Source organism: Corvus brachyrhynchos, unplaced genomic scaffold (assembly GCF_000691975.1).
Source record: "Corvus brachyrhynchos isolate BGI_N302 unplaced genomic scaffold, ASM69197v1 scaffold187, whole genome shotgun sequence".
In the NCBI taxonomy this organism is placed as follows: Eukaryota; Metazoa; Chordata; class Aves; order Passeriformes; family Corvidae; genus Corvus; species Corvus brachyrhynchos.
Window position 1 is genome coordinate 1,154,701 of NW_008239050.1, and position 23,156 is coordinate 1,177,856.

Sequence of the window (23,156 nt, forward strand, 5' to 3'; positions counted from 1 at the left end):
AAGACACATCCCCACTGCTGCCACTCCTCTCCCCCCAGATTTTATATAATGCATCTATTTATCTGTGAACTCTTCTGGTGAACAGTGCTCTGACAGGTGCTGGCGGAAAGGCAGGTGCAGCAGGTTCTGGGTGCTCTTGAGACCCTCAGGATCCTCTTTGGATGGAAGATTTTATACCAGTCTGAAGCTAGGGATGGGAAAGTTGCTCTTCCACCAGCCACCTTCAATATTATTTCAACTTTAAGCTTTCTTGTTGTTATCTGTTCCCAGCATCACATCCTCTGTGTAGCTTGGGTGCCAGAGGGGTTTAGGGTGTCACTGTGTCACGGCTCTAGGAAACGTCTGACTACAGGCAGTGGTAGTTGTGTAAGTGCAGTGGCCTGAGACAGAAGATGGCTGGGAATAGATAATTTATGCATCCCTTCTGCTTTTAAACTCTGTTTTGATGATCAGAAACAAACACACATTCCTGTAGCTTTGTTGATAAAACTTTTCACTTTTTAAGAGAAACCTGATGTTCACTTTTCTTCCTGTTCAGCACATTTCACCTTATTTCAGAGCTGAAGCATACATATAAATATAGCAAGGTTCCTGACCCTTTTGTATCATAACAAAATATTCATAGAACAAAATTGCTGCAGATGTACCCCAGAATGGTTTATCCAACAGAGTAGTGTACATGGATCCAGTCAAACTGGGCAGTAGCCCCAACATCAACTGTGAGAGTTCACGACTGACTCTCATGGTTTATATGATTTCTGGTTATAGATCTTGATATCTGTCACATCTTTAGTGCAACCTCCTATTTGTCCATGTAAAATGTCCTCTTTCAGTTATTTGCTCATGGAAGTATTTTCATTGTCCTGAGAGTACATCTTAGTCTGGTGTGCACTTATTTGGCTGTGATCCAGTGGAATACTCAGCACAGACATCTTTTATGAATCACATCCAATGTACTCCCATGTATTCTTTGAAGGACCACAACACTGAGTACACTTTGTCCCTGGATTCTTGGTACCAGCTTCTGACTCAACTGCAATGTGCATATTTTGTGACGGAGGACCTTTTTCTGCAGTACTTTATGTTCAGTGAAAGTTTAATCAAGAAACATGAGTAATTGGCATTAACATTCACTTCTGAGCAGGAGAACAGCTTTGATAGCATCTATACTCATTAGACATTTCGTTCCAAACACTGTTCATTACAGTCAGCTCTTTTTGTATTGGCTTCTACTTTGTAAATACAGCACAGATTCTGCTCAGCACAGAAGCAGGCCTTGAACAAACACTCTGTGGTTACACAGAAGGAAGAAGTTTTAACTGTCAAAAAGAAACAAGTGGAACAATACAGTTACTTTAAGAAAATTTCTAAGCAGTGTGCGACACAACAGAAAGATCTGCAATGACAGAACACAAGGTTTATTCACTGGCTGCCTAAATGGGATGAGTAGGATTGATTTTGCTCACATTCTAAAATGAACCCCTGGAAAAGCTCGAGCTTCAACTTGGGAGGCCTGGTGAAAGTTTGTTGGGTTGCACTTATGGGACCAGAACTGCTGTATGCAGTGAAGGGGCATGAGCCATGCCAGGAGTGAGATGGGAGGGAGCCACACAGGTCCCTGTGCTTTGCACTTCTGTCTGCTTATGTAAAAATCTTGAACAGAAAATGGATACTGATCCCCAAAAATGGCTATACCAGCATGTCTGCACCACACCCCTTGTCCTGCTGCCACTAGAATTAGTACAGGTGAGAGACATTTAAGCACCTTACAGCCTCTGTTTCCTTTTCAAGTGCATCTTAAATACAGAAATATCAATAAGCATTCATGAATAAGATTTCCTGTGTCCACTGTGGAAATGAAGAACACAGAGTGTTACGGTTACAATGCCAGGGGGTGGAGTTTTGGTGCTGAATATTCTATACCATACACTTCCACACTGGGGGATGTGGTTTCAGCAGGAAAAAAACAGCAGGAAAGACTTGGGGTTGGAAGTGAGAAAGGGGCCATCCTGCCTGGCTCTCTTAGGAAATAAGACATTGGGAGCAGCCAAGCTCAGTTTCCCTGTTGGTTGTCAAAACCAGCACAACAGAGTAATGCTGACTTTCAGGTAGCTTATAAAATAACAATGTTGTGTTACCGCGGTATCTAAATGGCCCTAAGGTAGCAGTTAGGAAATGTGTTCTGTGTCGATTCACCCCTACACTCTGATTAAATTTGCACCCAAATCAAGTAGTACAAAGTCTCAAATTGTTTAATGAGTTGACTTGACAAATAGATGATCTTGGTTTTTAGCAGTTACCCTGAAAATGTGAGGCAGCAGGAGCCCTGACTTTTGTAGGTCAGTAGAAACAGTCTGGGGATCTTGTACTACTGTTCTATGATACTTTACACTTTCACAGCTTTAAAGCACTTCTGAGAGAATGTGCCACCTATTATTTCAAGTAATGCTAACTAAACTCATGTTGAATGAAGCACAAAAACATCAATTTCTTTATGCCAGTGTTTGAGAATTATGTGCCAATGCAAGGACTCTTGGATCCCAGTTGCCTGCTGTGACCATCTGACCTGAATTTTTACTCAGTGCTGCATCCTGCAGGGTGATCTGCAGTAGCCAAATCATTTCAAAGAGCTTTAGGCCCATGGGTATGGTATAGCCAAGAGCTAGAAAATACTAGCAACCACTGCCCATTTAAGGAACCTCCATTTGAGAACTGCCACCCTAGATATTATCTAACACTAACTAGTCCTATCATACTGCTCTGGTTAGGCTTGTTCATCTGGCACATAGCACTGCAATCCATGAAACTTGGCTTTGCTTGGTTTTCACCAAAATCTTGTTGCTCTGGGCTAAACATAAAATTTGTCAGGATGAGGAATGTAGTAGTTGAGTGCCCTGGGACAACAGATTCCCAGTCAATAGATAGAATGTTTTTGTTCTAAAAGGCCTGACATTCTACATGCTTGTATCCCAGTAAAATCAATCCATCTTTCTCCTTGTGTGGGCTCAAGGCTGCTCTGGGAGCCTGGCTCAGCCTGAGAGAGCCCTTCCCCCTGCCACCTACAGATGAATGTGCTGGTAAATCTCACCTCTGACTCTTGTTTTCTGCCATCTCATACCACCTCGGGTGCCATAAGGCATTTGTGGGATAACACTGGCAGTACAGACCCTCTTGATGCTGTTTTCCTGTTGCCCAGTAGCAGCCCTGAAGGAATTACAGTCCATTGACAGGGACTTATAGATGTTGGTGGCCACCGTCTCCTTTCCTTTGACATGTTCCAAACATCACTTTTCTTCTTAAAAAGTAGTAAGAGCTTAGCACTGTTACTACTGTTGCTGTCACTTCCTAGTAGCAACAACAAAACATGGTTTGTTCCAGCCACTCAACTTCCATTTCTCATCTCCTCTTTCCTTCATTTTCTCTATTACTCCTGTGCTTGGTTTTCTTCTTTCTTAGAGTTCAGTGGGAACTTACGCTGGAGTAACAAGTGCTCCTCAGATGTACTCCAAGACTGTAGATCTGGTTCTTGCAGAACATGGAGGGAGAAGTCTGTCAAGGAGTTAGAAAGTGAGGGAATTGAGCAATAACAGGAGGGTGATACAGCCCTGATGGACCAGAAGAAAGAATGAGCTCAAGGAAAGAGCGTGAAGGCAGAACAAGGGGGAAACAATAGAGATAAGAGCATAAATATGGGCAGGAAGAAGCAACACAAGGCCTTAAAGACAGAATTAGAGATACAATGAAAAGAGTTAAGGACTGTCAGTAAATAGATACACAATCTGAATGGTAATGGATCAGGAGCCTTAGCTGAAGCACTGGGAATGTTAAGGAGAGAAGGAAAACAGGCAGCAGAGAGTTTGCATCAATCCAGTTAGCCAGAAGGGACCTTGACTCAGCTTTTTTGACCTCAGAAGCTCACAGGAACAAGGTGGGATGATCATGAGAACAGGCTTTCTTGGGGAATTCATGAGATTTTCCAGATGGAAATAGCATAGACAAACCTTTGCACAGCAGATTTATGTCACTGCTGGCTTTGCTTCTAGCTGGAAATGCAAGGCAGAGTGAAAGCAAGTATTTATTTTCCTTCAGCAATCCTCAATCATTGAAATATTGAGTGAGTCTGTGAGTTTGGTTTAATCAATGCTGCTCTGGTCAAACTTGTCACTTATAGACAAAAATGCAAGTATGCCAAAGAGAAAACAAGACCACAAAAAATAACATTATTGACAATGACCTTTGAGCAAAAGTGGATTTTGTTTCTGTTACACTTGTATCTCTTAAATCTCCTATACCCAAGTTCACAGCAGCAGAGTTCACAGTAAGGAGTTTGAATACATGACTTGATTTGTCAGAATTTCAGAGCACTGACTTCCAATGAAAGCAGTGGAAACATCAATAATCAAGTTTCTTCCAAGACAAGTTAATTAGCTGTAACACTTTTTCTGATCCCATGTCTTTGACATGTCTCCTGTGACATCTTGGACCTTTTGGCTTGGTTTCCTGGTAGAGAAACAGTCGGTGAACACAAGTCTGGTGTGCCCCAAGTGTTTTGTCACAGGACCTGGGAAAAAAATGGCTCAAAACCATGCAGGATTTTCTTCTTTTTATATGCTGAGGGGAATAACCTTAAGAAAAAATAAATCCTTTGTTTATTCATGGCGATTATTCTAAACAGAAAAAGCAGTGCAGAATATCTGGTGTAGCTGAAACTAATTACAATACAGTGCATCTTTCCAAGATTAAACAGTGGCTCATACTAAAAAAAAGATAGTCTTGAATATTTTGTGAAACCATACTGTCTGCTGATACTTTCCCTGAGTTCCATGGTGGATATTGAACTCTGGGCATGTGACTGTGACAAAGCCAGAACAGGCTTTTTTGTTGGTGGTGGTGGTGGTGGTTTTTTTATGTTGAATAGCTCCATTTTGGCTAAAAGAACCAAATTTGAGATGGGGAAATACTGCTTACGAGCACGATAACCTTGTGTGGCAGCAGACTCATGATAAATACGCTATAGATCTAGAAGTTCAGTCTGATGCATAGTCTGGACCAAAGGGTTCTCTCACAGTGTGATGATCTATTGTATTGCCCAGCCAACTGGAGTGGCATTAAAATGAATTATACCAAGTGCCTGGTTTGGAAATTGTCTAGTCCATTATGTTTTAAGTACAGGCTTCTTAAAGGGCAGGAGGAACCTTGGAGAGAGAAAATGAGTTGAAAACAAATTGTAACCATGACATTCTGCCTCCTCTCCTCTCCTCTCCTCTCCTCTCCTCTCCTCTCTTCTCCTCGCCATTTTTGGCAACTAGGGCATTATTTCCTCTTTCCTGTCACATACTGGTAGGGTTCAAAAAAGGCTTTTCAGTCATTTACCTTGTTGTGATTTGCAGAAAGAGAATAAAAGAGTTGTTTATCCTTTCATGCCTTCACAGCTATGTCTGTGCTTCCTTTTTCCTGATACACGTCCTTTGCTTGTTTTCTGATGAGGTTTCATAAAGTCAGCATCAGAGATGCAGTGGGTTGCCTGGGCTCAATCCTTGGTATTTTACAACTCTTTCATGATGCCACCAACCACAACGTGCTGCATTGTTCAACCAGGCTCTATGTTCACACATTTCTCTTTATTCATAATGATCACATTTCTGCATGTTCTTGTTCTTCCAACTGACTCATGTGAGAAGGTCTCCAAGTTGTCAAATTCATTCTCAGGTTACTAGGCAAAGTAATTTTCTTTTATTTTCTCTTATTTTCTTTTAGTCTATGCTAATTCTAAATACCGTATTGATTATCTTGTGCACTGTCAATTATGTAGCTACCACAGCTTCTGTATTTCTGCTGCAACTAGAAAAGTTTTCAGCCCCAGCATAAACATTCAAGGTGCATCTCTGGTAATAGCTCATGCTTTCATGATAGGATGACTCCTAGAAAGGCAGACTGATTTTTGCTATCCAAGATAACCACTAAGACAAGGAAATTTTGATCCCTTGCAGCCTATATAACTCTGCAAACCCTGATCATTCAGACACAGAGCACACATACAGGTCTGCATGGCACTGTGTGAGTTCAGCAATTCACAGCATTGTGTGGTTGCCATCAGTCTCCTCATCTGCCCCTCACCTTCATTTGGGAACTGAACTCTTACGAGCACTTACTTTGCATTTTGATCTCTCTGGCCTTCAGTAAAGTGTGCAATGCAGTCTGATACCCAGATAGATCATGTGCTAGTCAAGGGTGAGTCACCCTCAATCTTGGATGTGCAAAATTGCTTATTAAGTCTAAAGGTGGAGGAGAATCACATCTGTTTCACCTGAATTCCTATACAGCTGGCTTTGGATGCACTAATCAGATATCCAGGAAGGATGCTGAGGTCACCATGGCTATGATTTTGCACGAAGTCCTTAAAACTGCATTCCTAATTTTGGATTGTGATGGCTTAATCACCTGCAAAAAATTAGATTTTATATGATCATAGCTTGGTTGCTTATTTTGACAGATGCCAAAAATATTGGTACAAGTACCCTTTTCTAATAGCTCATATTGCAGTTTGCACCATTGGCTCTGGTTCTCACATGCTTTATGTAAACTTTTCACTGTGCAATCCCTATGAAGAGATGATCAATTTGTGTAATTTAATAATTACAAATAAAACCGTACTTCAGATTTTTCCAGTGTCATGAGCAGCTGCTGATGGATGTAAAAGCATAGAGTATCTGTCCATGCCCTCCCAAGGCTCTCTTGGAACTGCTCAGTGATGTTAAGCACTTAAACAGCAGGGATTTTTTGGGAACAGTCCAGCTTGCTCCGGTATTAGGAACCATTTAGCAAATGGTGATAACTAATTTAATTAGGATCAGACGCTGATGCCATTTGTGGAGATGATGCCGTATGGACACAACCCACTGTTCTTTGGCTCTGAAGCATCCTTCTCTGATTTTTGGACTGCCATGAGATACAAACACTAACACGCTGACAGCAATGCACAGTAAATGGTTGGAGTATTGGGATATTTGTCATTCAACCAAGGTATTTTATCTACTCAGTTGTCAGATGCCATCAAGAGCAGCAGTTTTATATTTCTTGAAAGAATTCATTCCTCAAATGACTGTCTCAAAGTAATCAATGTTCTGAAATTCTTGTCACTTACTGTGCAATTTACACGTTGTGTCTAATTTACACACTTTGAGAGCTCAGAAGATTGGTCTTCAGTGATAGTATGTCTACTTCTTGTCAGTCAACAGAGGGGTTCTGACTAATTGCTGGTGTTTTTCTGCTGTTGTGGATTATGCCTACATGTTCTATGGAGCATGACTTCCATCTTCTGTCAGTTCAGGAAAAATATCCTCACTCAAAAAGTTGCTTTACAGGTCAAGAAAATCCTGTTTGTATTTCTTACCTCCTACAATTTGCACAGTTTCCAGCTAAGCTGTGGAACTCCCTGCCACGGGATAATGCAGATAGTAAATTTTCTGTGGTCTTTAGAAGACATTATACAAGTTCCTGGGATCTATTGTATTACCTTGTCTCCATCTAGCAATGGTGCTGATGACAGAGGCCTGATACAGATTGTTGTACTTATTTTTGTCAGTCCTGGCTGAAGACATTTTGGATCACGGACTAAATCCAAAGTATGCATATGACCATATTTCTATCACTTCCACACATCATGGCTTGTGTTGAAGCACCAGTTGAATCAGTAGTTGTTAAGTTTACTGCCAGTGACTCACATTTGACCACAATCAAAACTGACCATTCTGTGTGGTGGCATATAGAGAGAAGTAACAGGAATGCTGCTGATGCCTCTAGGTAGACTCCTAATGTCCCCTATTGATAATGACAACAGGATGAAGATTAACTATAACCCTACTATTTTTCTCACATGTTTTTTTCTCTGGTCAGATTCATTCTTAGTGACCTGGGTGTTTTTCCTCTTACATTTTGCTTGTGGACGTAGCACCTGTATTTACATTTATCACACAGCTGGATGATGATTTCTTGTTTGACAGCTGAGGGGCCTTCAGCATTTGCAGATATTATTGTCAGTGCTGGTCCTGATAAGAGGCCTTTTATAGATAACTAACAGCTTGCACATCTAGGCACATCTTTAGCTGTGATATTAGATATTTAGCAGGATTTGTGGATTCATAGAATCTGACAGGGATAACAATGCAAGCATTTCTGCTGGTGTCCTGTTATATATGAATATCTGTGAGGAATATTCCATTTTCTATTCTCTACATGGCTGCTACAGATAACTCTAGAGTGAGAAAAGGGGCAGAGTTCTAAATTTTGCCTTGTCGCTGCACCTCTGCTTTAAAATATTCTTGTTGATATACTGTAAATTTGAAATCCCATGAAGTCTTGTCATCTCTGTTTGCAATGGAGGAAGAACTAAGAGAATCTGTGCATAAGACTGAAACAGACCTGACTCACTGCAAATAGTTTTTTAACCAAGAATTCTTTCTTATTTTATTAACCAACTGAGAGTATATCTATTGTGTGACTGAGTCAATGCCCCGTTATTTCAAATTTGTAAATGCCTCACTCTGGTCCTCCATGGAATTCCCCAGCAAAGTTATGAGAGACAGTTTCACAAGCTCTACTTCCATGGCACATTTTTTCCAATGTTTTCCTCCTCAAGAAGCAAAAGAAAGAGAACAAAAATACCTTTAATCTGCTGATCTCTCAAACATTCCCCCACAGTTCTGTGAATACAGAGGGAGAAATCCTTCTAGAGGTGCAGGAGTTGAAGCAGTTCATCATGCTTCTCAGGACAGTTGCTTTTTTAATTGTTATGCACACACACACAGAGCACTCATAGTCTCTAAGTCTTGGGCAGAGACTCCTCATTATTTTGTTTCTGAGATCCTTGAGAAGAGGGGACAGGTTTCTGCCATATGTCACTTGCTGCTGAAGAACTGATGGAAGCTGGTGGCATTTAGCTCTGGCTCTGAGATTTTGCTAGATGGGTTTTACTCTCTGAACAGGAACTCTCCCTCCACATTTAAATGTTTATTTGAGGAAGGTATGCTATTATAAAATCGGTACACTGCAAGTATGATCAAGATCCAAAAAACAAAGCAGCTTAGACAAGAGCCATCAGTGAGCAGAAATCCATCTTCATTCACAGAACATGTAAATATTGTGAGAGCATAACATGGCCCAAATGGATTGAGGAGAAACTGAGGCAATAAAGTATTAGATAAGAGTATGGGTCTACAAAACATATTCCATAAAATCCCATATCCCCATTTCTAGAATCATTCTCCTTTTTCCAATCAGAGTTTCCAGGCTCACTAATATTCTCAACATGTGGTTTAACAGCAATGCAGTGTTATCTGTATTTTGGGGTTTTTTTTTGCTTTTGTTTGGTTGTGGTTTTTTTTGGTTTTTGTTTGTTTTATTTGTTTGTTTGTTTTTAATTCGGTTTGTTTTTTAATAAGCAACCGGCAAGGGTTTTTTTAATAATAAAACCAGTGCTTAGCCTCAGTCAGAGAGCAAAGCTCTCACTGTGTGGCAAGTTGCTCAAATCTACAGGAAAATGAACTCCTGCCCGAAGCAGCAGAAGGGGGAAGGGTTGGTTGCAGGGCAGGAGCAAATGATGTGAAGACAGCAAAGGGATGCTTTGACTTTTAAAATAAATCTGGGATTAAGCTTTTCAGGTGAATAGCACTACCCCAGTATAATGAAGCAGAAAAGTGCAGTGCTTAGCCCTGGAAGATGAGAGATGTACAAACCAAACCTGTAATGTCCACAGCAAGCAAGAAATGGCAATAAGTTCCTAGCTACGAGTCTAGGATGCTGCTGTCAAAAGCACTGATGACATTTGATGCAGCAAATGAGACGGGAAGGAAAATTCAGAGTCAACATTTGCCCTGGGGTTTCTGACAAGTAGATGTAAACGGATGGCCATCAGGATCCTCTGCCAGTGGAAGAACATGTCTTAGGACATGTTGAAATCGAGTTATCATTGGCTAAATTGAATTGCAAGAAATCTGTGTGTGTGCAGTCCTTTGAACTGAAAGAGCAGATACCCGGCAGCAGAGAGGAATGAAAACCTGTGGTGTGCTTCTGGGCAGGCAGTGCCTGGTGTTTGGGAACTGAGACCTATGATTTTCCTTACCAAACTGAAGAGCTAAAAAAAAAACCCAAAACCATGATCTAGTGAAAAAAGCAAAACATGATCTAGTGAACACAGAGAGACATGAATACTCAAGTAAATTTCTGAGTGCTGTGAATAGAAGCCTTAGGAAGGAACTGCCTCAACTTGCCCAAGTATTTGTTCCTGCTCCAAAACAGAGTTCCTGTAAGAATTCCTGTGAATTAGAATAACAGGCAGCTGTGGCACTTCTCTTACAGAGCAGCCACTCAAAGTTCTTCGGACTCCAAACTGTACAAACTATTTTATTTCTATTTCTAAAAAAGCATATTTAATCTTTGTTTTTATACAGCTTTCAAATCTGGTTTTGGAGCTTTGTTAAACTGGGATTTCTTGGTGATACAACATCAGGAAACTTGCAAAGCTCATTTATTTTTCTGAGCAACTGTTTAAGGGTAAAAGGAAAGTATTATTTTTTTACAAAAAAATATTTACTTGAAAAGGCAAGTATCATTATTTTTGTGTCACTGTCTGTACATGAAATAGAAATTTTAGTCAGATTTTGATCCCATATATATATATACACACGCATATATTTATATATTTATTTATTTAAAATTTATATTTATATCATGTGAAGACCTCTTCCTCTACCTGATGAATGTTGCATTTACAGAAATAGATTTAGAACTGAATGAAAAAATATTACCTTGATTTTTCTGTACATTTAGAGGAACACAACTGATTTCAGTAGAGGTTGCCTCTGATTAAAGCTAGTGAGTGTACCAGAACAGCCTTTATATATCAGGGTATAGAACAGCAAGCTGAAATCACTCAAACAAGTTTACTGTTCAAGCTAGGATTTAAAAGTCCTGAAAATCCTGTTTATGTAATTTTTATTTCCCTTTAACCCCTTGGCAATATCTGGTAGGACTCCTGCCATAAGCACTAATGAATTTTGCATTGAATTCTGACTCTTGGCATTTAGGGCTTAATAAAATCTTCTTTTCCTTTATCTGGAAGATTCCTTTTCTGCTAATTGGTGTCAACATCAATCAAGATCAGAAGTGTAAAAACAATAGTTTAAAGGCCTTTTGCTCATCTGCTTTATACCCCAAGTAATATGGAGCTGTAGTCAGCTTACAAATAAAAGTGGCAATAAATGTTCTTTCACTGTAAAATGCACAAAATTCTTGGAAACTTTGAAAAATGGTCCTGTTGCTGTAAATTAAAAGCTTTTTACAGAGCTCTGTCAGTTACTCAAATGGCATTTTGAGTGAGTGGGGCTGTGCTAAATGCTTTGTGTAGCCTTAGAAGAGCTTCCTCCAGACCTCCAAAACTGTGGATGACACTGTGGAGATTTCCTTTAGAGGAAGATCCTCTGGAAGATGAGGGCTGGGTCACAGATTCATGAATGTGCATGCCTAATATCATAAGCATCTTTCATTGTTTATGTGGGTTGAACACATCATTAAAACCTGTGGCCAGGGTAGGGATGGAAGTATGGTTGCTGATGGGCAGCACCTTGTTTCCATGAGAGGTGACTGCCCCTTGCTCTATGCAAGGCTGGAGACCTTGGGTCCTACTGAATTTGGGGTTTGCCCAGGTCAGAAGCAAGATCCAGGCAACCAAGGACTCAGTATAAGTCCCTGGAGAGGGTGTTTGGTGATGCACAAAATGTTGTGTATGCTGGTGAGACAGTGGCTGCTGGGACAGTCATCTCCCCCCATCCCTGCAGGAATGGTAGAAGGGTGCAGCAGCCCATCAAATTCAGTCCTAGGGTTGCAATGACTTCTCCTCCTGTCTGTTGAGAGATTTGGAATACTGTTATTTGTATAGACAAGCCATGAAAGGATGATGTCTGAGATAAAACCAGCACACGGCAGGGCTGCCCATTACACAGACTCCTCCCTGAGCTCTGATCCTGTCCTGTCTGTCCTGCAACAAGCAACACAGAATCTAATCCTTACAGTGGCAAGGGACCACAGCCTCTATCCCCAATAGTAACAAGGGGTAGATATGTGTGAGCACAAAGACCAAGCCAAGGACTGGAGGAATGCCTGGGGAAGGTGGTTTGTGAGGAATGGCCTTTAGTAATGACCAAAACTTGTCTGGGCAACCCCAGCTCAGGGTTCCCCACCTCCATCACTCTTAGTGAGAATATAGAGTTGAGATGTCATGTGGACATCCCAGTGCCTCTGTAGGGCCAGCACAGAAAGCTCCATTGATGAGTCAGGTTCTGTCCTCTCAGAGACAATGTATTTATTAGTAAAATGTAAGTGAAGAAAAAGATTTTTCTACACCGAGAATCAAAGCCACACAGTAAAAAGTGTAGTTATTTTCCTCAAAGCAAAGGTAAATGACATGCAGGATATTTCCTGCCTTTCCATGGCTGAGCTGGGGAAAAGTACTTTTACACACAGAAGCAGTATGAGACTGAAGGCATTGCTGACAGAGGATCAGGGACAACAAACAGCAATTTCCAATCCTCCCATGATACCTTGTGGCTCACACTGCTGCACAGCTCGTTGAGCTGCAACATTAGGGTAGCTTCATCTTGTTGCCCAGTGAAGCCTAAAATAAAACCTGGGGAGGTTCATGGTACTTTCTTTGTTAGGTGCTACAGTGCCCATAAAGGAAGAATACACAAGGGAAGGACAAGCATGTACATGGAATCATAGGATCATTTATGTTGGAAAAGATCCTTAAGGTCATTGAGTCCAGCTGTTAAGCCAGCACTGCCAAGTCCACCACTAAATCCTGCCCCCAAGTGCCACATCGATACATATTTTAAATATCTCCAGGGATGGTGACTCCAGGCCTTCCCTGAGTAGCCTATTCAAGTGCTTGATGACCTATGGTGAAGAAATGTTTCCTAATATACAATCTAAACCACCCATGGCACAACTTGAGGCCATTTCCTTCTGGCCTGTCATTTCTTACTTGGTGAAAAAAGAGGCTGATCCCACCTGGCCACTCTCCTGTCAGGGAGTTGTAGAGAGTGATAAGATCTCCCTGAAGCATCCTTTTCTTCAGGCTAAACAGCCCCAACTCCCTCCACTGACCCTCGTAAGTCTTGTGCTCCAGACCCTTCCCCAGCTTCATTGTCCTTCTTTGGACCTGCTCCAGCCCCTCAATGTCCTTCCTGAGCTGAGGGTCCCAAAACTGGACACAGCACTTGAGGTGTGGCCTCACCAGTGCCCAGCACAGAGGGACAATCACTGCCTTGGTCCTGCTGGCCACACTATTGCTGGCCATGATGCCGTGGGGCTTCTTGGCCCTCTTGCCCCACCTGGGCACATGCTGGCTCATGTTCGGCGACAGTCTGCCAGCACCCCCAGGGCCTTTCCTGCTGGGCATCTTTCCAGCCACTCGCCCCCAGCCTGGAGCACTGCAGGGCCTTGTTGGGACACAAGGGCAGGACCCAGCACTTGGCCTTATTGAACCTCATACAATTGGTCTCGTTCCATCAATTCAATCTCTCCAGAACCCTCTGCAGAGCCCTCAGCCTCTAGCAGATCGACATTCCCACCCAATTTGCTGTTGTCTGCAAATTTACAGAGAGTACACTTGTTTCCATCACCTAGATCATCAATGAAGATATTGAACAGGACTGGGCCCACTACTGATCCCTGGGGGACACCAATGACCAACTGGATGCAGCACCATCACTCTCTGGGCCCAGCCATCCAGGCAGTTCTTGCCTCAGCAAAGAGTGCACCTGTCCAAGCTGTGGCTTTCTGACTTTTCCAGGAGAATGGCCTGGAATGCTATTTTGACACTACTTCATCACACAGTGCAGTACAAGGCTGTGTCTGGTCAATAGAGCAATGGCAAATCTCTTGGTGTCCCGCAGGCCATTGTGCATTTTGAGTAATAGCTGCCTGGGGAGCAGGTTAATGCCAGGCACAGGCTCTGTTTGCTGTAACTCACGTGAATAGCTATGAACAGAAAGGCTGAACGTTGCGATGACAACACATCAATAAGCAAAGCCACTTTCTGCACCTTTTGACATGAATTACCTGTCTTGGATACTGCACTATAATCAGCACTTGCATCACCAGGAGGAAAATAAAGGCCAGTATGACCTTCTGGAGCAATAAGACCTGTTTTCCTGGACTGATGAGAGAGTCATTAGTCTGAAAAGTTACTTGGACTGTCAGTAACCTTCTCACTGTGTGATGCAGTGCCTTAGCTGAGCCACACCTCCGTGTTTAATTTACCCTTCTGCACAGGGTGAGTTCTTTAGGGACTGTTAGAGTAAATGTTTCTGCAGGCATGATGGCTGGGCAGCCTGCAGCACTACAAGGACAGCACACGGACTTTGTGCAGAATCAAACATGAGCCCTTTGGGGTGGATCACTGGGGTACAGAAGGAGAGAACTGGGAGGAGTAGTTTTGCTGGGATTTCCAGCAACCCTCCTGACCCACGTGGCTGTGTGTGCCCCTGGTACCGGGGAAGGAAGCAGCTACAAAAGCAGTGGGACTGATTGTGCATTAGAGGGGCTCTCATATCAACAACAAAACAGACTGTTTTGTCTCCATTCACCTTCTAGGCAGATCAGGGCAGTCCTTAATGCTGGTCTTAGCTATTTCTCTCTTCGTTTCACACATATTTCAAGCAAACAGGGATGACAAAAGCATGCAATTTATTGCAACACACAGTGCTGGTAATTTTGCAGGCTCTGAGGCCAGCTGAACAATATGCTGCTGACCTTAAATTGCTCATTCTCCTCAGCTGTTAAGTAAAAGAATAAATCAATGGGTAATTCCTTTCTCTCACCATACTCCTCTCCCTCCTCCATTTTTAAAGCCAGACATCAGTCCTTTTTATTTAGCCATGACAATGCAACCAGTGCAAAGAAAATCTTAGTACCCAACCAATATGTTTAGTTTCTTTTATAGTGTTAATTAGGTGTGCTTAGTGCCTTTCTGAGGAAGACAGGATGCTAACCTTAGAAACTCAGATAATCCTATTGTCAAATATATTTGTTTATTAAAATAGGTTTGTTTCCTTTTTCTTAGGAGGACTTAGCTTAGAGGATTTTGCTTCTCCTCTAAAACCCAGACTAACCAGGGGATTGCTGGATGCTGGGGTATGTTGCAGGCCAATGACTGCAGAATTACCTGCTGCTGTATCTTGTCTGAGCAATGTGTGCAGCTGCAGCATAGCACAGCTGTTTGAGGAGCTGGGAGAGATGTAAAACTGTTTTAATCCTTTGTAGTTCTTACCTGAAGTTATTGAATAGCATTTTATTAGCACAAAATGGGGAAGGCTCTTTTTTAACACTTGCAAAATATGAACAAGGTGCTCCTGCTGCTGTTGAACACGTTCTTTGGTAAGAGCAACTTAATTTAGATTTGGACGTAGCTCAGAGCAACTAGATCCTTGTTTCATTTATACACATATAGTTTCTGAATTGGATAGTCTGGATTGAAGTACATCTTCAGTGCTTCAAAGAAGTGAAATGGCACACAGGGAGAGGGACTGGCTAACAGCAAAAGGCCGCATCATATAAGTCTGAAGTTTCCCATGAGCTAACGGATGCAATATTCTTTGTGACTATGTGTAGGCATGTCTATTTAGATATGCTTTTTTTTTACAGCATCATGACCACACTGAGCCTGGCAGCACCTGTGAAGTGGGAGCCTGAAGTGTGTTTGTTTCCTTCCCTCTCCTGCCCACGGTAGTGAGGCTGTTCTGTGTCTTGCCCGACTTGCTGTGTACAGGAAGGAGCATAGGCAGGCAGGAACTTTGTCTGAGCTGTCCATATGGGAGCAGAATTAGGATTTCCTACCAGCACAGAAAACCGTTCTAATAGTAAGAAATAAGCCATGATATAAATCATAAATATATATGCTGCCCTTAGGGGATATCAGTTTGTATCACAGGGTATCAATAACCATTCCCTTTTGTGCTGTTGGGCAGGGGAGGCCAGTTAAGCTGCTCTGTGGCAAATGAACTGTTAATATCTGAAGCACCCTCTAAGAGAAAGAGGCATGAGGGCACTATGTCAATTTCTTGTACTGAGATGAAATATGAACTGCAGCAAAAATAGGAAAAAAAATCTGTTTCAATGAACAATCACATTTTGGAATTTTCTTTTCTCCATGGTAGAAATTTAATAAAACAACTGGAAGTAATCAGGAAATAAATTATTTTCTGACCAAGGAAAAAGTTTTTAGGCTTGTTCAGAAAAGGTGAATATCATTCTCATCTCTGTTTCAGATGAGCCATGTCACAGAGGCCAGCCATGATTTGGTTTCTCAACAGGCTGTTTCCTTCAGGGCTTGTTAGGCCTTTGATTTCACTCGATATGGAAGTACCTGTGGTCTTCTGAGCCTGTTATCTTGCAAGATGAACAATCAACAATAAAAATGAATAAAAAACCAAATATGTGCCAACAGACCAGTTTTGTGAATCACAGAGCCACAAGGTCAGTTGTCCTTGATAGACAGCTGGCTATGAATTACCACTGCTAATTAATGCAAAGCTGGGACAATGTTTTCTGTCCCAGAATCATAGAATGACTTGGGTTAGAAGGTACTTTAAAGATCAGCTGATTCCAATGCCTCTGCCATGGACAGGGACAACCTTTCATTTGGCCAGGTTACTCAAAGCCCCATCCAGCTTGGCCTTGAACTTCCAGGGGTAGGGAGTTCACAACTTCCTTGGGCAACCTGTGCCAGTGCCCCAGCCACCTTCACAGGAAAGAATTTCTGCCTAATATCTGTCACTTCATTCTCCTACATGATGTTCTGCAGAAATTAATTTTACAGAACCAACATCCAGCATTTTATTTGTTTTAAATTTATCTGCCATGAAGTTCCCCTTCACTCCTCTCTTTAGCGGTTTCCCCCTCCTACTAAGAGACAGAGTGAGTAATAAAAAAACATTCAGCTTTTGCTGGTTTAAGATTTGTCATCCTGTGCTTTTTGACTTAGAATTGGTCTTGCTAGGAAAAGAAGCCACTGGGAACAGAGACTTATTCTCTGTTCAGACTGACAGCAGGATAGACAGGTGTCATCTCATGATGACATTTAAAGGTGGACGAGCCCCATGAGGGAGGGTGTTCAGTCTGGTGTAATCAGTGTCAACCCTTATGAAGACTATTTTTGTCAACTTTATTTATTCCTTTGAGACATTGCTTTATAATAACAGGAAGACTGTAATTTAAATGGTTATGTGGTGTGGGTGGTTGAATTATTCATTCTTTACAAAAGGCAGACTCTCCATCGAAATCCTAAAGTGGCTGACCTGCAATATCCTCTCTCTTCCCTTCCCACCTGCTGTGCCCTGAAACACGAAAAGAATACTATGGCTCCTTCAATTAATCTGCAGGGATGGAAAATTAGCATATTTCCCTTTTATTTAAGGAAGATGCTTCACCCCTGAGACTTTCGCAGAGACACCTTAATTGGTCATCTTTCCAAGCTTTCATTTTATTAAGAAACAATGAGCAGCATTTTGCAGTTAGCCTATGTAAAAAATGCTGAAGTTTATTGTAACGTGGATCTCTAAACCACTGAAATAAAGACTAGTGTGGGCAATTTGCAATAGCTTCCACTATTTAAATGCAAATGTGCATACAGAGCTTTGTTCTAGGTATCAGTCATTTGATACACCTTGGGTTTTGTCCCTGCCCTTAAATACCTGAGATTCTTTCTGAGATGCACATTCTTAAAAAAAACCCAAACAAAAACAACCACCAAAAGCAACAAAACCCAAACAAAAACAACCACCAAAAGCAACAAAAACCATGACTGAAAAACCCCAAGAACCAATCCACCAACCTGCTCCCCAGGTTGCAGGCTGTATATCTAATGTCAATATTCCCTGTGCAGCATCTGTAAAAATGTGTTTCATCCAGGCTTGTTGAGCTTTTGATGGGGTACCCTTCCTTCTCAGACGAGGGTAAGAGAGCAGAGGAGGCTGCTGTTCTGCTAAGTTCTTTATTTCATAGTCTCATAGCCTTCTTGAAGGCAGAGTTCGAAGGGGGTTCACGATAAAGGCAAGCAGCAACAGCAACAGCAACGGCAGGCAAAACCAGCTTCTTCTTCTTCTATATGCTCTATATGCTCCATAAAATTTTTCTTACAGAAGTGTGGATTATATTTGTTAATTGACCAATAAGATTAACACACGATTCTAGTTTTTCTTTTCTTAACCTATCCTGGTCTAATTCTAACAATCATAAATCTCACACAAGCGTTACATAGGTATTACACAGATTTACATGTACAGTTTCTATCAGCTCTTACTGTTTATGTGAACACTCTGTCTAAAAAATGTGAACAGTATAATTCTATCTATATTTTGTCTAAAGTAAAGAATTATGTGAAAAGGTAACACTACTGTAGCAACAACTGTGTTTAAGGTCTCTGCTACAGCTTTTTAATGTTTAAGGCACTTAGCATATATTTCTACTAAAAGTTAAAAAATCTATATTTCTATTTCACTTTAGTGTGGCTTCATGTATCTCAGCTTGTACAAAGGTTTTAATTCAACCCCTGTGCTTTGGTTTCCCTCTGGGCCTGAGTCCAGAGGAGCTTTCACTCCAGCAGTCCCTCACCTTATCCAAATGGCCCTTAGGCCACCAGCTGCTGCTGGAGCAGAGAGGAACATATAGGAGGGTATACTGGCCATGGCATGCCAAATGCATTTGCCACAGCAGCAGCCCTCTTTATTTCTCTGTCTCTTCCTCTAGAAATCTTGAATATGTTTAAATATTAAAGCTGGACACATCTCAGTACATCCCCTGTGGAGTCTTTCATTGAAAATATCCAAAATCCAATAAAATCAGCTGGTCCTTTTGATGTTTGTAAAGTGGTTGCTCACTGAGGTGGCTGGGCTGGGAGTCTCATATCAGACTCCCATAAAGATATCTACAGAGTATTTCCAATAGTGCTCATAATTGTACTCTGCTTCCTGGGTATTCCATTCTGCTCACTAGCATATCCTTTATTTAAAAAAAAAAAAAAGTATATTTAGGAGGATTTGTCTGCTTTATTTCTACCTCAATGTAGCATTGATTTTCTTTGTGTCTTAGAGAAATCCTTTAACCAAAAAATACCTTGAGGTTACAGAAATCTATTCATTTCCTGGGAAAAACTGTTGATAGTACTGTCTAAATCAGAATTGTTTCATCTGTACTAAGAAGGGAAAGTGGCTGCTGTGTCAACTGAGGGTGAAAACTCAGTAATTCTAGCATTTAGGGGGTTTTTGCCTTAATAATGATGCTCCACTTGTATCCCCCTATAAAAACAAATGGAAAAGGACAACAGACTTCCAGGTACTTTTCATGATCACAGACCCAGCACAGCTGGGAATAACAGCAACTTCCAAGCCCTTTAGGATTAAGTTACCATGCAAAATAAGCTTATGTGCTTTGCTTTACAAAGCAAACCCTTTCCATGCTCTCAAATCAAGACTGGTGAAATACGAGGACAAACGCCCAGCTCCCGCAGAAGTATTTATACTTCCATTTAATTTTCACATCAGACACCAATACTATTCACGAAGATTAAAAATGGGAGTCTGAAGACAATAGAGGTTCTCAGCCAAATTAGTATTGTCTGTCAGAAAGAACAGACTCTTTCAGCAGCTGCCACATTAACCATTGGCCTCAGTCAGTTTTCCATTGAGTAGCAGGCGCTTATCCAATTTTCTAATACATACTATTGCCTTGGCAAGGGGTAAGTGGGATCTTGTGCCAGGACACTTGTATCTAGAGCATACTTTGACTCCTTGCTGTGTTTGCAGAAATTCCAGGTACACATCATTAATCACAAAGCCTGTCCGATTCTTGAATTATTTAATACAATATTGGAGAACTTTTGAATTATTTAAAGCAATATGCAAAAGGTTCTCTGTGATATACATGCAGAGATTATTAAGAACCTTGCTAAACAGACTTAAATTGCCAGAACCTAATATCAGCTCCCCATGTTCCATAGCCCTAACTCAAAGAGGGAAAGAAACAAAATACTGCTGCCCAATAGCCTCCTGCTTTACCCTAAAATTTACTGCAACTGTTATAAATAAGTGCAATGGTTTTAATCTACCTCATTTGAAACTGCTCAAAACACGACAGGGAAAAATGGCCAGCACATTGTAATTTGGTATTAGTGGAGCATGGGAAAGCCAGGAAGTTTATCTGATCCTCCTGGTCCTGTGAACAGGCAGATATAACAGGGAAACAGGTTGTCTTCCAAAGCACCTTGATCTTTCTTTTTTTTTTTCCTGGAGAGACCAGGAATGAAAGAGCAACTTCTATAATGAATCTGGTAGTTCTTCAAGATGCATTAAGAGTGAAAAACATTACTTGGATCTACTTGAGAAGTTCATTCAGCTCCTTAGTCACACCCAGAACAAGTGGACCACAGCCAGATCAGTACAAAAGGTGCCCCAGGAGCCAAACAGCAGAGCTGGACATCAAAATGCAACTTCAGCTTAGCCTCATAAGCAGTTTAGCCCACATTTAAACACAGGATTTGCAGCCATGAGCTTGTTTTGGAGTTATGGTTATGCTTTCCCACTGAAATGGTCCTCACACTCATTATAAAGATAGGCTGGGAGAAACATCCTGAACCCTAAAGAAGGGAGAAGTGGCAGCTGAGTAATTCTCATTGTCAAGAGAATCAGTTCCTGCATCCTTCCTCCTCCTCTTCTTCTCTTACATAGCCATTTGCTAGGGAAGATGGGGACCAGCTCTTTAAAGTCCCTTGAGGACAGGTGGTGATAGAATTAGGACCCTACAGAAGTGAACATGCCAGGTGACCCTAATCTGAGCTGCTGTCTCAGTCTGACTATGCCTGCAGGCACATTAGCAGATAACACTCTGGTTATTTCCTTGAAACTTTTCATCCCAGCCAAGCAGGTGAACTGAAATTTCCTACACAGTTTTTTCCCTTTAGCTTGACACAGAGAAGCTGAGATTCTCCTCCAGTCACACCACTGCAGAGCTGCAGCTCTTTGTGCAAGTGTGCCCATACATCCTTTAACTTGGCCCATGGACATTAGGGAGTCATTTTCAATAGAATATTATTTTCTCTCTGTTTCTAAGTAATTTATCTCTGAAAAAAAGCCCAGTCAGTTTTCCCTGAAAAGTACATAGCATTTTCCCATTTTTAACCTTAAAATACTGCAATTAAATGGTGAAGAAGGGCAGAAGAAGAATTACTGACATGTATTTTTTTAGCCAAGTAATCACAATGGAAGCATTCACTTTTCCACTTATTTTGAGATGGCCATGAACTTATTATATAGCCAACTCTAACACACCAGGATAATATATGACAGCGAATCATCCTGGTATTTATCCATTCAGCTTGCCCTGTGAGTTTACAAGGGCTGAAAATCTATTTGCTTTTCACCTTGTTTAGCCTTGATTTAAAGGTATGACAGGAAATGAGTGGATGCCATACTTCAGTGTCTCTCTATGGGGAGTAAAGCCTGTCACACGTTGTTGCTGATGCTTCTGCCGAGGTATGGACATGGGGGTATGACCCCCTGTGCATAAGGGACAAATACACATCTCTGCCCTGACAACAAGCCAGGCACAAAACATCCAGGGTTTTTCCCACTCCTTATCCAGTGGTTTGATTATTGGAGAGAAGAAAGGCAGTCCCACTGCACCTCCACACCGAGTGCTCCTGGGACTGTGCAAGGCATCAGGAGGCCCTGACTCACCAGGAACTCGAATTTCTACATCTGTGAAAGGTATAGAATTATTCTGGGAGAGATCTGGGGGGCAGCTCTTCTGCCTGGTGTATCATGCTTCCACTGGTGTAAAGCATGCCTAGTTTTGTGATTTGTTTCATAATGTCATGTAGAGTAAGGTGCTTTCTTTCCCTTCCCTCCCCACAACTCCTGAGACTTTGCTGACACTGTACCAGGTAGATTTTGCCCTTTTTTGTACACTTTTTGGTCATTCATTCAGCACCACATTCTCTTTACTTCATGTACATCCAAAACTACAACATAAAAGTTGACCAACCAGTGCCTTGTCTATCCTGAAGGCAATATAATCACACCACAGGTACAGCTGGCTTCTATTTCTTTCTTTCCTTTTTCAGCTTTTCCCATAATCTTTAGTTTAAGCAATTTTAAAACCAGGTGGCAAGTCCAGTTGTTGTCACTCTATGTCATGACTGGTGAAAAAGGCCTTTATGAATACATTATTTTTGTTTCATGGACATCCATTCTCATCACTTGATTCCTTTGAAATCAATTTTGTGTTTGTAGAATTTAAGAGCTGTGTACTTAATCTCAACATCCTTACAAAGATTTTCAATCAGACATTTATGGTAATCCAGAGCCTACAATACACACCATAAAATTGTTTTAAGCGTAATGTAGACTTTGAAAGGCAAAATATTTTTAGTTCATATTTTCCTTAACTTCTGGATAATTTTAATTGTCTGCTTTGTTGAAAGAAAAGTGTTTGGTTTTTTATGCAACATTATTTTTCCCACTGAGCATTCTTTGATGTACACAAAACCAATAATACAGAGATAACCATCTTGTGCCATTATCGTGGCACTTCAAGACTTCTTTGAATTACTTGTGGTGCTGTAAGGATTAGAAGACTCTCAGATTGTATATGAGCATCTTTCATTTGATTCAGACAGAACTAGTTCTGTTTATTAAGCACTTTCAATAGGAGGGCACCATCACAAAGAAGCAAAAGGCTTCTCAGATTTTATTTTAACTGCAAATTTTACATCCTGCTGCAGCTCAGGGAGTGTTTTCTTCTGCAGCATGGCTTCCTTTGTAAAGTGAAATATTTAGGGTGAAATTCTGACATCTTATTCACATTCTGCAATAACAACTCCTTCCACTGAAATCAATAAGACTACTCAAAGGATGAAGACTTACATAATATGTTAAAGGTGGATAGAATCTGATCCCTCAGAATTTAGCTGCATTTCTTTTCCTTTTAGCCTGCTTGACCAAGCTGGATGAGAACAGCCATAAACCAGAGCTTCAGCCCATGTGAAAATGCTGCTGGTACCCAGAGAGCAGGATTCAAAACCAAACTACAGCTCCTGTGAAGTG

General features: G+C 41.3%; 1 long non-coding RNA gene across 2 annotated transcripts in view; it reads right to left on the reverse strand.

Annotated features, from left to right (window-relative positions):
• Positions 1 to 23,156, reverse strand: part of LOC108447856 — a 60,622-nt gene that overhangs the window by 18,787 nt on the left and 18,679 nt on the right. For both annotated transcript variants that reach the window (XR_001863559.1, XR_001863558.1), the window contains exon 3: positions 22,977 to 23,146. This is a non-coding gene — a long non-coding RNA (uncharacterized LOC108447856). The remainder of the gene's footprint in view (positions 1 to 22,976; positions 23,147 to 23,156) is intronic.